Below are 14,266 nucleotides of genomic sequence, written 5' to 3'. Positions count from 1 at the left end.
TTCCTTGGCAAACTCACCCTCCCAGTGTTCCCTAAGAAGATCTAGTGGCCCCCTCATCCGCTACCCATAGAGAAGCTCAAAGGGGGACAACCCAGTCGAATCCTGTGGTGCCTCCTGATAGGCAAACAAGAGGTGTGGCAGAAGTCAGTCCCAATCCCGATGAGTGGTCCTGAAGATCCAAAGCATCTGCTTCAGCATCCCATTGAACTGCATAGCCCAATTATCTGTGGATAGTATGGGGAGCTGAAGAGGGTTTTAATCCCACACATCTTCCATAGTTGCTGGGTGATGTTGGCTATGAACTGGGTCCCCTGATCTGATGCTATTTCACGGGGAAACCCTACCCGAGAAGATATCTTAATCAAGGCTTCGCCTCAGTCTCTGCCTGTATGTTGGACAAGGCAGAGGGTGTTCGCCCCTCTTACCCATCCGCTGGCAGGAATCACAGGTGTGGAAAAACTGCCATACATCAACCATGATGCCTGGCCAAAAAAAGTTCTAGGTTAGCTAGTGCAGAGTGTGTGGAATACTGAGATGGTCAGCCATGGGGTTGTCATGTTCTATGCGGATACATTTTAGGCAGTATTTCTGGGGCACCATTAGCTGCCTCTTTGGGACCAGGGTCAGTCTGTAACCCCACCATCAGTCACCTTGTATAGCCACCACTCATACCGCTCCCCCCCTAGACCCCAGGGTCTGTCCAGGATTTTTCCTGATAAGTTGCTAAGGTCGGGTCCTCTTTAACCTCTATCTCAAAATTAGTTGGGGTATCGCAGGGTAAGGATGTCAGGGAAGGGACCTGGTGGACCGGACTTACCTGAACCTCACCTGAGGGTAAGGCTGCTGCCCTCCGTGTTTGGCTTCTGGTGGTGACAAGGTAAGCTTCCTCCGGTGGGGCTGCTGCAAAAGTGGATGTGAGTTGCCCCAAGTCATTTCCCAGGAGGACCTCGGCCGGGAGGTCCTGCATAACTCCTACTTCCAAGGTGCGAGTCCCTGCTCCCCAATCCAAATGCACCAGTGTGGTAGAGACATGTAGATGTTCCCTCCGGCTACCCGCACAGCTACCGAGAACATGGTGTGTTCTTTTGGAGGGATGTGATGGGTCTGGATTAGTCTAAGGGTAGCCCAGATATCCCTTAGCCATTTGCACATTGAGTGGTACAACCTGGTGGTGGTGCTGTTAATTATCCGAGGTGGTGGATTGTACTGGGTCAGCTTTATGGAGGATGCCCAAGTTTTCCAGGTTCCCCTTACTCCAGCCTTCTTGCCTCTGAAATCCAAAACAGTGGGGTGAGGCTCTAGAAGGTCTGCTGCTTTCCTCAGGCCCTGGAATTTGCAACAGTAAGCCTCAAGGGTGATGGCATACTGTTCTAAGAGCACCTCCCTGACATACTCATTGAACATGCTGTCTTTGTCCGGAATACCACGGTAAGCCTCTGCTGCCTTCCTTGTCAGCTTGCTGGCCAGTTCTCAGCCCCCACACCTTTTAGGGCACACTACCTCTCAAAGTCTTGTAAATACCCATCGATATCCTCTTCCTCAGGTCCAAACTTGCAGAAGTCCTAAAACTGCAGTTTCTTCTTCTAACCTGCCATTATTGTTCAGGGGGGCCTGTTCCCACTTGCCTTAATTGAAGCTCTGCTAGTTGTATCTAATGGGCACTCTCCTGATACTTGACATATCAGATCTAGGCTGGGGTTGGGTCCATATATGGACAGGGGGTCTCTGACCTCCCTGGTGAAGTCACTCTCACCAGAGTTAATGGAGATGACACTCTCTGATGAGTGCTTACTTGCCTGATCTCCCTCCATGAGCTCTGTAATCAAAGTAACTTTAGGCTTGTTGCTGGTCAATTGTCCTCTGGATTCCAGCAAATCTTTGAGGGTGCTTTTCTTTAAAGATGTGTAGCACTATTCCATCTGCCAGACATGAACAGGAGAAGGTTGAATGCCACTTCATGTGTCCCTTTGGTGGTTTGGGAGTTGCCTCAGTTAAGGAAGCAAGATCCCACCCACAGCCACCAAATGTAATGGAGCTATGGTACTCAGGCTGAGTATTTCCATTAGCAAGTGTTTCCTTGTTTACTGCAAGTTCCCAAAATGTGATTAAAGCTTCCCAAAGTAATTATAGCTTTCACACAAGCATAAGTCAAGACTTGATGTAAGGTAAAACAGGACTGCTTTATTAAGAACACAGCACAGTATTTATACACACACAGGGACCCTCCCCTGGTGCAAGGAGGTCTGGCCCTGATAGCAATTCCTCCCCTCCAGAAAAGGACCCCAAAACCCTTGGTTTACCCAGGTGCCTCACCAAATTTCTGACAACATATCAAAAGAGCAACCTGATCCTTGAACCATGTTTGATCGGCACCCCTTTGAAGATGCGCTGGACTGGGGCTCACTTCCAGTCTGGCGCTCAGTTCCAGGAGTCCGGGTATGCTCTTTGGTTTTACCGGTCTTCCAGTGGCCGGCCACAGTAGTTTACCTCATCTCCCTTGACACTCAACTTCAAGATTTGAATTCCAATATTGAACAGCTTACTGATATGTTTAAAGCTGTCATGAAGTGGAGTGGAGTCAGCTTCAGCGAATACAACACCTATTCTGCAATACTCTAGGCCTCGTCTGCTTGTACCAGACAAATATGACGGTACCAATGATGAATGTAGAGGATTTCTGAATCAATGCAGGCTGCATTTCCAAAATTACCCTGTGACATTTGATTTGCAGACTTCGCAAGTGACTTTTAAAGTATTACTTCTTAGAAGAAAAGCCTTAGCGTGGGTATCCTCTCCAGGAATAGGCACAGACAAAGGCTGTGGCGGACATTTTCCAAAGTTCAGACCTTAGTGAAGGACACCAAGGTACATTTGAAATTAAAAACATTATTTTATAGTGCTTAGTGTTATTGTACCGATGCAGATACCACTGATCCTATAACCAGCCCTCCTCTGGCTATACCCATGAGCCAGTGTCACTACTGTGTCATTATATAGTGCTGGGTGTTATTATACTGATGCAGATACCACTGATCCTATAACCAGCCCTCCTCTGGCTATACCCATGTGCCAGTGTCACTACTGTGGCATTATATAGTGCTGGGTGTTATTATACTGATGCAGATACCACTGATCCTATAACCAGCCCTCCTCTGGCTATACCCATGTGCCAGTGTCACTACTGTGGCATTATATAGTGCTGGGTGTTATTATACTGATGCAGATACCACTGATCCTATAACCAGCCCTCCTCTGGCTATACCCATGTGCCAGTGTCACTACTGTGTCATTATATAGTGCTGGGTATTATTATACTGATGCAGATACCACTGACCCTATAACCAGCCCTTGTCTGGCTATACACATGTGCCAGTGTCACTAATGTGTCTTTGTATAGAACTAGGTGTTATTATACAGATGCAGATACACATCCAGTATTTAACTCAGGCTTTATTTATTCCATAACTTATCACCCAATATACGGACACCTTGCCTATCCCTGATCCTCTCCAAGCCTTAGCATGGGAATCCTCTTATTGCAAAAGGAGACCCATGTTAACGAGATGCCAAACTCTTTATGTCCCAGCTTCAGAGAATTTTTGATAATCCAGAGAGAGCTGCTGTGGCAGAGACCTCACTTTTGGAACTTCTTCAGGGGTCTCAATCAGTGGCTCAATATACTATAGACTTTTGCACTATTTCTGCTGAGTGCAACTGGAATACAGGGTTTATGAAAGCAGCATTTTGCAAATGTTGTCTGACAGATTAAAAAATAAACTTATTTATCAGGCTATCCCAGAGAACTCAATAATATTACAGTTAAAGATAATTTGCTTCTACCTATGATTCCTTGAAATATTTGATGCACTTCAAGGTGCCATCATCTTCACAAAATTAAATCTAAGTGGAGCCTACCCTCTAATTTGTATTAAAGGACATGAATGGAAAATGACATTTAATACCTGATTTAGATTATACTTGCCTGCTGCCTGCCCTGATTGTGATTCTGTGCCTGGATCTGCTCGTCTGGTATCTGACCTCTGGCTATCAACGACCACCCTTCTGCCTCCAGTATTGGCACCTCTGCTGCTCATCTGGTTCACCGACCTGTGCCTGCCTGACTATTCTCTGAGCTTCATACATTCTGCTATCTGAGACGTGAGTATTTCTCTTTTTTAATCCAATTACATTTTTGAACTGATGTACTGGGTATTATCCAGTGTCTTCAGACAGTGTTACTTCTCAGCCTCTGGATCCTTTTCCAAACAGACAGTTACTGCAACCCTTACATATATATTATCATTCATTTGTATAGCACTGCTATATATATATATATATATATATATATACATACACACATATTAAAAATGTAAAGAAGTCCACTATTTCTCCTGTGTTGTAGCAAAACACCTTTGGATTAAATAGCCAGCACCTTATTTTTTAGCCCATCCCACAGAAGGCTGTTATTTGAGGGATTTAGCATGGCCGCATTATCCGACCTGCAGATATCCCTGAATCTGTTTTATCAACAACATCATAACAAAACATTCCATTATGTCAAAAATCACGTAACCTTGTTTGCACATATTAAGAGAACTCATAAGAATAATGTGAAGAAGAAATTGTGAACGGTTGGCAAACACTCATTAACTAAAAAGGTTCCTTATTTGAAGCAGAGGAGCATCATCTAATAAAGTCTACCTTAAAGTGTTCAAGGCCATTATTTTATAAATTCTGTACAATATGTATTTTCTTGACAACTTGGCATTCAAGAACTATGTATATTATGACATGTACTGTTTTTATGCCATTTCTTTTTAGTAACAGGGGAGGAACAAAGTGTTCCTCTCTCATGTTTCAGCATTAGCTTTAGACAACTATATTTATGCTGCTATTTTATCAAGTAAAAGGTTATTATTATCAAAACCACAATTTAAAAGTTAAAAACAACAAGAGAGAAATGGGAAGGTGACTGTAAAGAGGCTCTATATTATGCAATATAAAGGTGAATAAAATATGTCTCTATTTTTTATTTTTTTGGGCTTTAGTACTGCAGATTAGCACTGCAGAAGATATAAAATCATATATAGGACCAGATTACAAGTGGAGCGCTAATTACCGCTACTGTACGCTGGTATTACAAGTTGTCAGCAATGCGAACGTGACCTTACGTTTACATGGCTGGGAAGCTTTGCACTCACAACAGTGCACTTCCATAGGCTCCTTCAGAGGCGGCAACAGAACTTCAGCACATCAAAGGAGGCAAGTAGCGCAGCGATGGCAGCAATTTTAAATATATATGTATATGATTACATACATATATATTTTGTGTTAAAATGTGTATATACACATATTAACACATAAATATATATGTATATAAGCATATACATATATATTTAAAGGGAACACACAGTTCCCATTGACCACAATGTAAAGGTACTTTTCAGTGCCGTTTTTTGTTCTAACACCCCACTCCCACCAACTTTAGCCCCAAAATACTGCCTAGTGCAGTAATTTTATTGAAAAATAAAGATACTGTTATCTCTATTTAAAAAAATAAAAATACGCTAGACAGCATTTTGGGGCTCATTTAAAAAATTATCCAGGGATCTGATCTCTGGTTGTAATGGCTGATTAATTGTTGAGTGCCCCCGGCTGCCCGCAAACGGGCGATAATTAAGATCTCCACTTGTAACCTAGCTCATGCACAAAGTAATCATAATAACTGTAATGAGTGGGTAATCCTGATACGACTCTCAACTTTCAGAAAATAAAAAGGGATTGAGTTGGTTACCTGAGGTTTAGAAACCACAAACAAAGCACAAAAATAAGTACAGTACAGCATTTAGACATGCAAACAAACAGACTGGGCACAGCTGACAAGCCAATTTAAATAACTGTTTTGAGATGATTAGTGATAAAGTTGTTCTTGCCAAGATTGACTTCTGGGTGCTCCAACGTCTCTTAGGACAGTTGGCAAATAAGAAAAGGATGACTTATTCATCACTACAGGAAACTGGCATTGGAGAAAGAATGCTGTACCCTAATGATTATTGCAGCTTATAAGCAAGAATTTATCTGGGAAATAATAGGGAAGTGACAAAATTAAAGGGATTGTAAACACCAAAAATGTTATTGTTTAAAAAAATAGATAATCCCTGTTACGGTACCAACTGTGTACCAAGGGTTAATACCAGATGAATAATGTCCTGCATAGGGAATCAGCAATTCACAACCCAGCCAGTTTCAGGTTTAAAACAGAATGACAACTTTATTTGAAGGCAGCACACAGATTTATACAGGTTTTTGACCCCCCCTCAGATGGGGGTTGAAAGAATGTTGTACATTAGATAAAAGGGAGAAGCGCCCTTGACATGATACAATAGAATTATTTTACTTAAATACTTTACTTAGGCAGATAACAACTTAAACACATTTGGCTTGTCTTATCACCTAGCGTCTGTTCTCTGAGGGTGATTAAACAATGGCCTGTTTATTACTTAAATGTAATTATAGCACACAATAGCTGAGGCCAGAAAACCTGTCTTTAGAAATTAGATTCTTAAAGCTAAACACAGTTAACTCTTTCAGTCCTGACAGAAGGGTCTGTCACATAGCTCCCCCCTTGTGGAACACTCCGGCAGACCCGGCTTGACCCTTTTGCGGGTCAACCTGGGGATGACCGGACTAAGGGGTGGTAGGCATGTCAGTTTGCTGGGACAATCCATCTGTATTCCCGTTATGAGAGAGAATCCCTGTCTGTATAAATAAGGGTTCAACCTCTTCAGTGCCCCGACTAGGGCTAAACAGTCCTTCAAAATATCATTGGCTTCTTTACGTGGTTTTTGTACCTGCTCTTTATAGGTATCCACAATCCCTTCATACTGACATAGGGTGCCCTTGAGTTGCTGCACCTCCCTATGAGCCAGCGTCAGCTTCTCCTCCAGTGTCACTAAGTTTGTCCTTAATGTTTCATGTTCCACTCTCAAGCTGGTGTTTTCTGCAGTCTGTCGGTGCAGCTTGTCTAGCAGAGATTCCTGTTCTAAACGTGCTTTTTCCTCTGCACTCCTCTTCTCTCCCGCTAGCACTGTTACATGATTATTTAACGTGACCATTTTATCCTCTACGTGACTCTTCTCCTTCATCAGCGCATTGTAACGTGACTCCCACATATCAATAGCGGATAGAGATTTACTGAGCTCAGCGTCCTGGGGCTTAGCAGCAGGGGGGTCAGTCTCTGCTGCACGGATCTGAGCACGGGTAGTCACAGGGTTAACATCAGCGGGACCCATGGGAGCATAGGCAGAAACAAGGGGGACCAAGGTATTTCCAAGGAGAACATCAGCTGGTAAATCCTTCATGACCCCCACATTCACAGGTCTAGCGCCCCCTCCCCAATCCAAATGCACCCTGGCAACAGGCAGGCAGAACACAGTGCCCCCTGCTACCCTCACAGCCACAGTGTCTCCTGTGTGCTGTTTCTCAGACACCAAGTTCTTTCGAAGCAAGGTCATGGTAGCACCAGTATCCCATAGACCACTGACCTCCTTCCCATTCACTTTAACCAGTTGCCGGTTATTCCGGTGGGCAGCTTGCACAAGGTCTGCCTCATGTAGGATGCTCCAGCATTCTTGCGCCTCTACGTAGCGGGCCGCAGGCTGAGGATTACGTGGGATTCCGCTGGCGGGTCTTCTCCAGGACTGTGCTTGGTTCGCTGCATTTAGGGGACACTCTGGTCTTTTGTGCCCTAGTTGCTTACATCCAAAGCACCGAATAGGTTGTGAGTAGCCTCGCGAATTGAACCAGGCTCTCTGAGGGTAGTTCGTGGCCCGAGACCGTGTGGTATAGCGGTGCGCTGGGGGTTGGTAACTGGCAGGTGCTGGGGTGACTGGGGGTCTGTACTCCACTCTGGCAGGGGGCTTAGTGGTAGCAGTGTCCAGTTTGCGGGCATCCGTATACTCATCTGCCAAGCGAGCCGCTTCATGCAGGGTGGAGGGTTTACGGTCCCGAACCCACTCTTGAACTCCTGCGGGTAACTTGTCGAAGCAATGTTCCAACAGGAATAGCTGCAGCACCTCTTCCCCAGATACGGCTTGGCACCCCGCTATCCAGTGAGCTGCTGTGCGGTGCACCTTACATGCCCACTCAAGGTAGGAATCACCAGCCAATTTAACAATGTCTCTGAACCGCCTCCGGTATGCCTCCGGTGTAACCGCATACCTGGAGAGCAGAGCCTCTTTTACAGTATTATAATCCCCGACTTCCTCATCTGGAATGGCCCGAAAAGCCTCACTGGCCCGGCCGGATAATTTTCCGGATAATATCGTGACCCAGTCCTCTGCGGGTACCTTGTGTAGTGCACATTGCCTCTCAAAATCCGCAAGGTACCCATCAATCTCTCCTTCTGTTTCCAGGAAGTTTTTAAAAGCTGCAAAATTTACTTTTCCCTTTTCCACTGGGGTTGCTGTGACTTGGGCTGCTGCAGCGCCGCTTTGGCGAAGTAGGTTGGCCTCCACAGCTGCTATGACCCGGTCGATAATTTCGGCAGATGGGTTGGGGCCATAATATGCCAGTCTTATTTTAACCGCCCGATCAAAGCTTGCTTCTTCAGGGGTTCTGTCTGATATGCTGGGCCCATTGGTTCCTTCTGTCCCTGGTACTCTTTCCATCTTAGTCAGTATTGTAAAAATCCCCCTCTTCCTGAGGTTACTGGCTTGTGTAGTTGCTCTTCTGGGCGATAAGGATTCTCCCGTCGCTTGCCACCAATGTTACGGTACCAACTGTGTACCAAGGGTTAATACCAGATGAATAATGTCCTGCATAGGGAATCAGCAATTCACAACCCAGCCAGTTTCAGGTTTAAAACAGAATGACAACTTTATTTGAAGGCAGCACACAGATTTATACAGGTTTTTGACCCCCCCTCAGATGGGGGTTGAAAGAATGTTGTACATTAGATAAAAGGGAGAAGCGCCCTTGACATGATACAATAGAATTATTTTACTTAAATACTTTACTTAGGCAGATAACAACTTAAACACATTTGGCTTGTCTTATCACCTAGCGTCTGTTCTCTGAGGGTGATTAAACAATGGCCTGTTTATTACTTAAATGTAATTATAGCACACAATAGCTGAGGCCAGAAAACCTGTCTTTAGAAATTAGATTCTTAAAGCTAAACACAGTTAACTCTTTCAGTCCTGACAGAAGGGTCTGTCACAATCCCTTTATCTACTATTTCCCAGTTTTACATAACCAACACTGTTATAGAAATATACTTTTTGCCTCTGTAATTACCTTGTATCTAAGCTTCTGCTGACTGCCTCCTTATCTCAGATCTTTTGACAGACTTGCATTTCACTTGTATCATGTCCGCTCGCACTTTAATAAATCGGCCCCTTACACTGAACTTTTGCTATCTTGATTATCTTTTGGAGTAAACAAATTTTTAATAAGGAAATTGATTCGGTCAAAAGATCCCTGCAGCAGTAAGAAGAGTCAACAAAATCATCCTCTAAACCAATGCCACAGCATCTTCTGCTTGGCCATTTTTATGCATGTAACAATTTGGTCAAATAATTGAAGTTGACTTAAGGGATAAACCTCCTATTACGTCTTACCTGTACCCAACTTAAATAAACTTAAATACCATATATAACGATAGATTAGAAGAAATAAGACACTTGACACATGTTAAATGGGCAAAAGACCGGTCACGATCACATTTATTATAACATAAGCCTTTAAAACTAGGCCTATGTAAATATGCCAACTAGGCAACAAAATCCTTCAATAGGAGAACTGTAACAGTTCTTTGCTGGTGGCGGCAATAAACTAGCTAAATTAACCCCTACTAACAGACGGCCAGGGCCCTACACGGTGTGTGCAGCGTGGCACGATTGCCACGCCCAATTGGCAGAGAGAGAGAGCTGTAAGCTGAAAGAGGTATTTGCCTAAGATTCGTAGGGGGGAGTAACCCCTAGGTCGGCACCTAGTGGGTGTCACCTCCCCCATCCCATGACATCACTCATCTCTCTCCCTGCCCGCTCTCTGGGCCCTGCCCGACCGCCAGCTAGGGCACATACGACCAGCCAAGTAAGGCGAACCCCCTCGGAACGAGTCGTAAAAACACGCTCCAAGCGGGTGGAAGACTAAATTACCCCCTGGACTTAATGGGCTAGTTCAATTAAACCTACCCAAGCCAGGGTGAGCCCTAGCCATTACCCTAAGCCGCCACATCTTCATCCAGGGTCGGGTGGGCGGGAAAATTTTCTCCTTGAAGTCTGGAACAGGAACAAAAGAGGGCTGGATTCCCTGCAGTCAGGAGCTATAAAGGTAAGCAGAAACACCCGCCCCTCCACTTGCAACAATGTAACATCTAGTACCTTCCAGACTTCAACTCAGTTATCCCTTAATTTTGTTACATGCCCAGTAGAGGGCCCTCCACTTCCATAAGGGATAAACCTCCTATTACGTCTTACCTGTACCCAACTTAAATAAACTTAAATACCATATATAACGATAGATTAGAAGAAATAAGACACTTGACACATGTTAAATGGGCAAAAGACCGGTCACGGTCACATTTATTATAACATAAGCCTTTAAAACTAGGCCTATGTAAATATGCCAACTAGGCAACAAAATCCTTCAATAGGAGAACTGTAACAGTTCTTTGCTGGTGGCGGCAATAAACTAGCTAAATTAACCCCTACTAACAGACGGCCAGGGCCCTACACGGTGTGTGCAGCGTGGCACGATTGCCACGCCCAATTGGCAGAGAGAGAGAGCTGTAAGCTGAAAGAGGTATTTGCCTAAGATTCGTAGGGGGGAGTAACCCCTAGGTCGGCACCTAGTGGGTGTCACCTCCCCCATCCCATGACATCACTCATCTCTCTCCCTGCCCGCTCTCTGGGCCCTGCCCGACCGCCACAAGAGCCAACCGCCTCTTGCCGCCACAACTGACAAGCTCTAACCATATATATTAAAACAATAAACTTTAACTGCTAAACAATAATTCAAACCAACCCTAACAATGCTTTTCTAATATCCCCTAGAAAAATGTCCAGACCCACCTCTGTAAGGTGAACGCCATCAGGGCGATAGAGAGCCTTGTTGTCAGCCGTCAACTCGTCATGCCTAATGGCAAAACCACCTAATGCCGTGAACATCCGCCCCATCTCCCTATTAAGCTTCTTTCTCACATTATACGCTGCCCTCTGATTTACTATATGCCGCCAACGCAGTCGTGCAACTACGTTGGACCAACCAATCTGGACATCAGGGAGCCAAGCAGACAGCCAGCGTATGTCAGAAGCCATCCTCCGAATCAAATCCAAAACAGGAACGGACCCCATGTCGTTCCCTCCCAAGTACAGCACAATAATGTGAGGTTTCCCCCACCTCCTGTGAGCGTCCTGAAGCAAGGTGGGTAACTCTTCCCAAGTTAACCCCCTGCGCCCTAGCCACCGTACATTAGCTCTGGATGTTGCAAAACCCAAATGCTGCCCGTCCGGCCTCTGCGACGCCCTGATGGACGCCCAGTGCACGAAGGAATGCCCCACTATCCACACCCGTTTCGTGGGAGCATTCTTGCCTGAAAACATAGGATACAAAACTGAGCCAAGCATGACCTACAGTTGCATATTTCCATACACCACAAATCCCCCTCTGTTTGGCCCCCTTCCTAATTCAACGAGCGGAACCCGGCCTAATGGGGTTCGTCCCCCAAAGGACGAATATATGATTTAAAACGACCTGACTTCCAGCGCCCTAATTTCTTGATACCGGACACGGAAACACCGCTAGACGCCGCGCTCGTGGCTGCCCCTATCCTAAAGGAATGGGACGCGATTTTCACCGGATCCAGCCTGGCGGCAACCGCCGCCTTTGCTAAAACCTTTTTAAATTGAAACAACGACAACGCCGATCCGTCTTTATGAATAAATAACTGCCGCAATCCCTGCGGCCTAAGCTGGCAATAATTGTGGAAACTCCTAACTGGGCAACATTCCGGGAATTCATGCCTTGCCAGCAGAAGCCAAGCTCCCTTGCCTTCGGGGTCCGTCTTGGACCTAGGCACAAGCAGCAGCAGCCCCTCGTCCGATGGCCGCACATGCTCCCATTGGATCCCACCCGTTTTATCCATCTTAGATGAAGCCACAATTTCACCGACCCTCAGAGCCCCAGCCAAGGCAAATGAGAAGGCCGCCCTAAACAGTGCTGCCTCAAACAATGATGAGCACACTGACTGCAGTGTACCCACCAAGTCACGCAATCTAAGAGGTGTAATAGGTTCCCTACGGTCTTTTCCGCGCGGGGACATCCGCCCCCAACCCTTCATTACTTGCTTCACAAGAAATGCCCGGGAATAATCTGCAATGCCGAACGTCTTATTGAAAAATGCGACGGCCGAAAGCCTGCTCTGAGCCGACAGTCTAGATACGCCCTGACTATGTAACCATGCAAGCCAGTCAAGCACCTGTACCTGTGTCGCTGTATGTACGGCAAACCCTTGTTGCCCGGCGAAGCAAACCCACGATCTCCAGTGTTTTTCATAAGCACACCAAGTCTTGGGATCCAAGGACGCCCTTACTAGGGGGATGACGCTCTCCCAGCCCCCGCCATCTGCCAAAGAAAAGGAGGGCAATTTAGACCGTTTCTCGCGGCCCCTGGCACCACCCTCCTAAACTGATCCCATTGAAATCTGGACAGCGCATCCGCTATGACATTCCTAACCCCCGGCACGTGCCGAGCCGTGAAACGCACGTTCCACTGTAAGCAACGCAACACTAGGTGGCGCAGGTACGTAACCACCCAGGGTGACGACGCGGAAAGCCGGTTGATGGCATAGACAACACTCATGTTGTCGCACCAAAATACCACTGCCCGATTGGCCAGTCTCAATCCCCAGAGCTCAACCGCCACAATAATTGGGAAAAGTTCCAGCAACGTTAGGTTCCTGGTTAACCCAGCCAGAACCCAATCCCTTGGCCACGGAGCAGCGCTCCACTCGCCATCGAAGTAAGCCCCATAACCAAAGCCACCCACTGCATCCGTGAATAGATGAAGGGAATGACTGGTCATGGGACCCTCTCGCCAAATGCATACTCCGTTGAATTTCTTTAGAAATTCCTCCCATACCCAGAGATCCTCCCTCATCTCCGCTGACACTTCCACCCTGGAAGCCTTCCCTTTCGGGCCCTGCAATTGACCCTCCAGCCTCCTGTTGAATACCCTTCCCATAGGAATAGCCCTTCCTGCGAAGTTCAGGAGTCCCAGCAAGGACTGGAGTTCCTTAACAGAAATCGTCTTAGCACTACGCACGGACAAAACCACCTGCAACAGGCGGTCGACTTTGTCCCGTGGCAGCCTACAGACCGCCGCCTCTGTATCTATCTCTATACCAAGAAAAGTAAGGCAAGAACAGGGACCCTGTGTCTTATCCTCTGCCAACGGCACGCCAAATTTACCTATCATGTCTTGCATGATAACCATCATGCGTGAGCATTCATCCGAACCTGCCCTACCTACCAACAGGAAGTCGTCCAGGTAGTGGGTCACGGCTCCACCCCCAGAGGCCCTCTGCACCACCCAATGCAGAAAGGAACTAAAGCATTCGAACAATGCACATGATAGCGAGCACCCCATGGGAAGACATTTGTCCACATAGAAGGCCCTATCTGCCTTCATGCCCATTAGCTGAAATGCAGACGGGTGCAGGGGCAGCAAACGAAATGCTGACTCTATGTCCAGTTTCGCCATTAGCGCCCCTGCTCCTTTGCCCCGGATGACACCTAGAGCGTTGTCAAAGGACTGGTAGTGTACCGTGCTCATGTCCGGGTCGATGGCATCATTCACCGACCCCCCTCTTGGAAATGACAAGTGATGTATAAGCCGAAACTTGCCCGTGTCCTTTTTGGGTACCACCCCTAATGGGGATACCACTAAATCAGGCAGCGGCCTGGCCCTGAAGGGGCCGGCCACCCTGCCCAAAGCCAGCTCCTTACTCAGTTTTTCCCGCACTACCTCAGGGAATTCATATGCTGACTTAAGGTTCCTGTGTACCATGGAATCCTAAATCCCTCCCGTAACCCAGACCTCAGCAGTTGAGGCGCCTCCTGGTCCGGGTAACGCGCCAGCCATGGCTCCATAGCTGGCAACCTAAGTGGGGTTGGGGCCCTTGTACCCAGGACGCCCCTGGATGCTGACTTGTCTGCGCCGGCATCCTTCCTCTTGATGCAATCCACCCCTGAATGTGGTCCAC

Source organism: Bombina bombina, chromosome 3 (assembly GCF_027579735.1).
Source record: "Bombina bombina isolate aBomBom1 chromosome 3, aBomBom1.pri, whole genome shotgun sequence".
NCBI lineage: Eukaryota > Metazoa > Chordata > Amphibia > Anura > Bombinatoridae > Bombina > Bombina bombina.
This window is presented reverse-complemented; position numbering follows the sequence as displayed.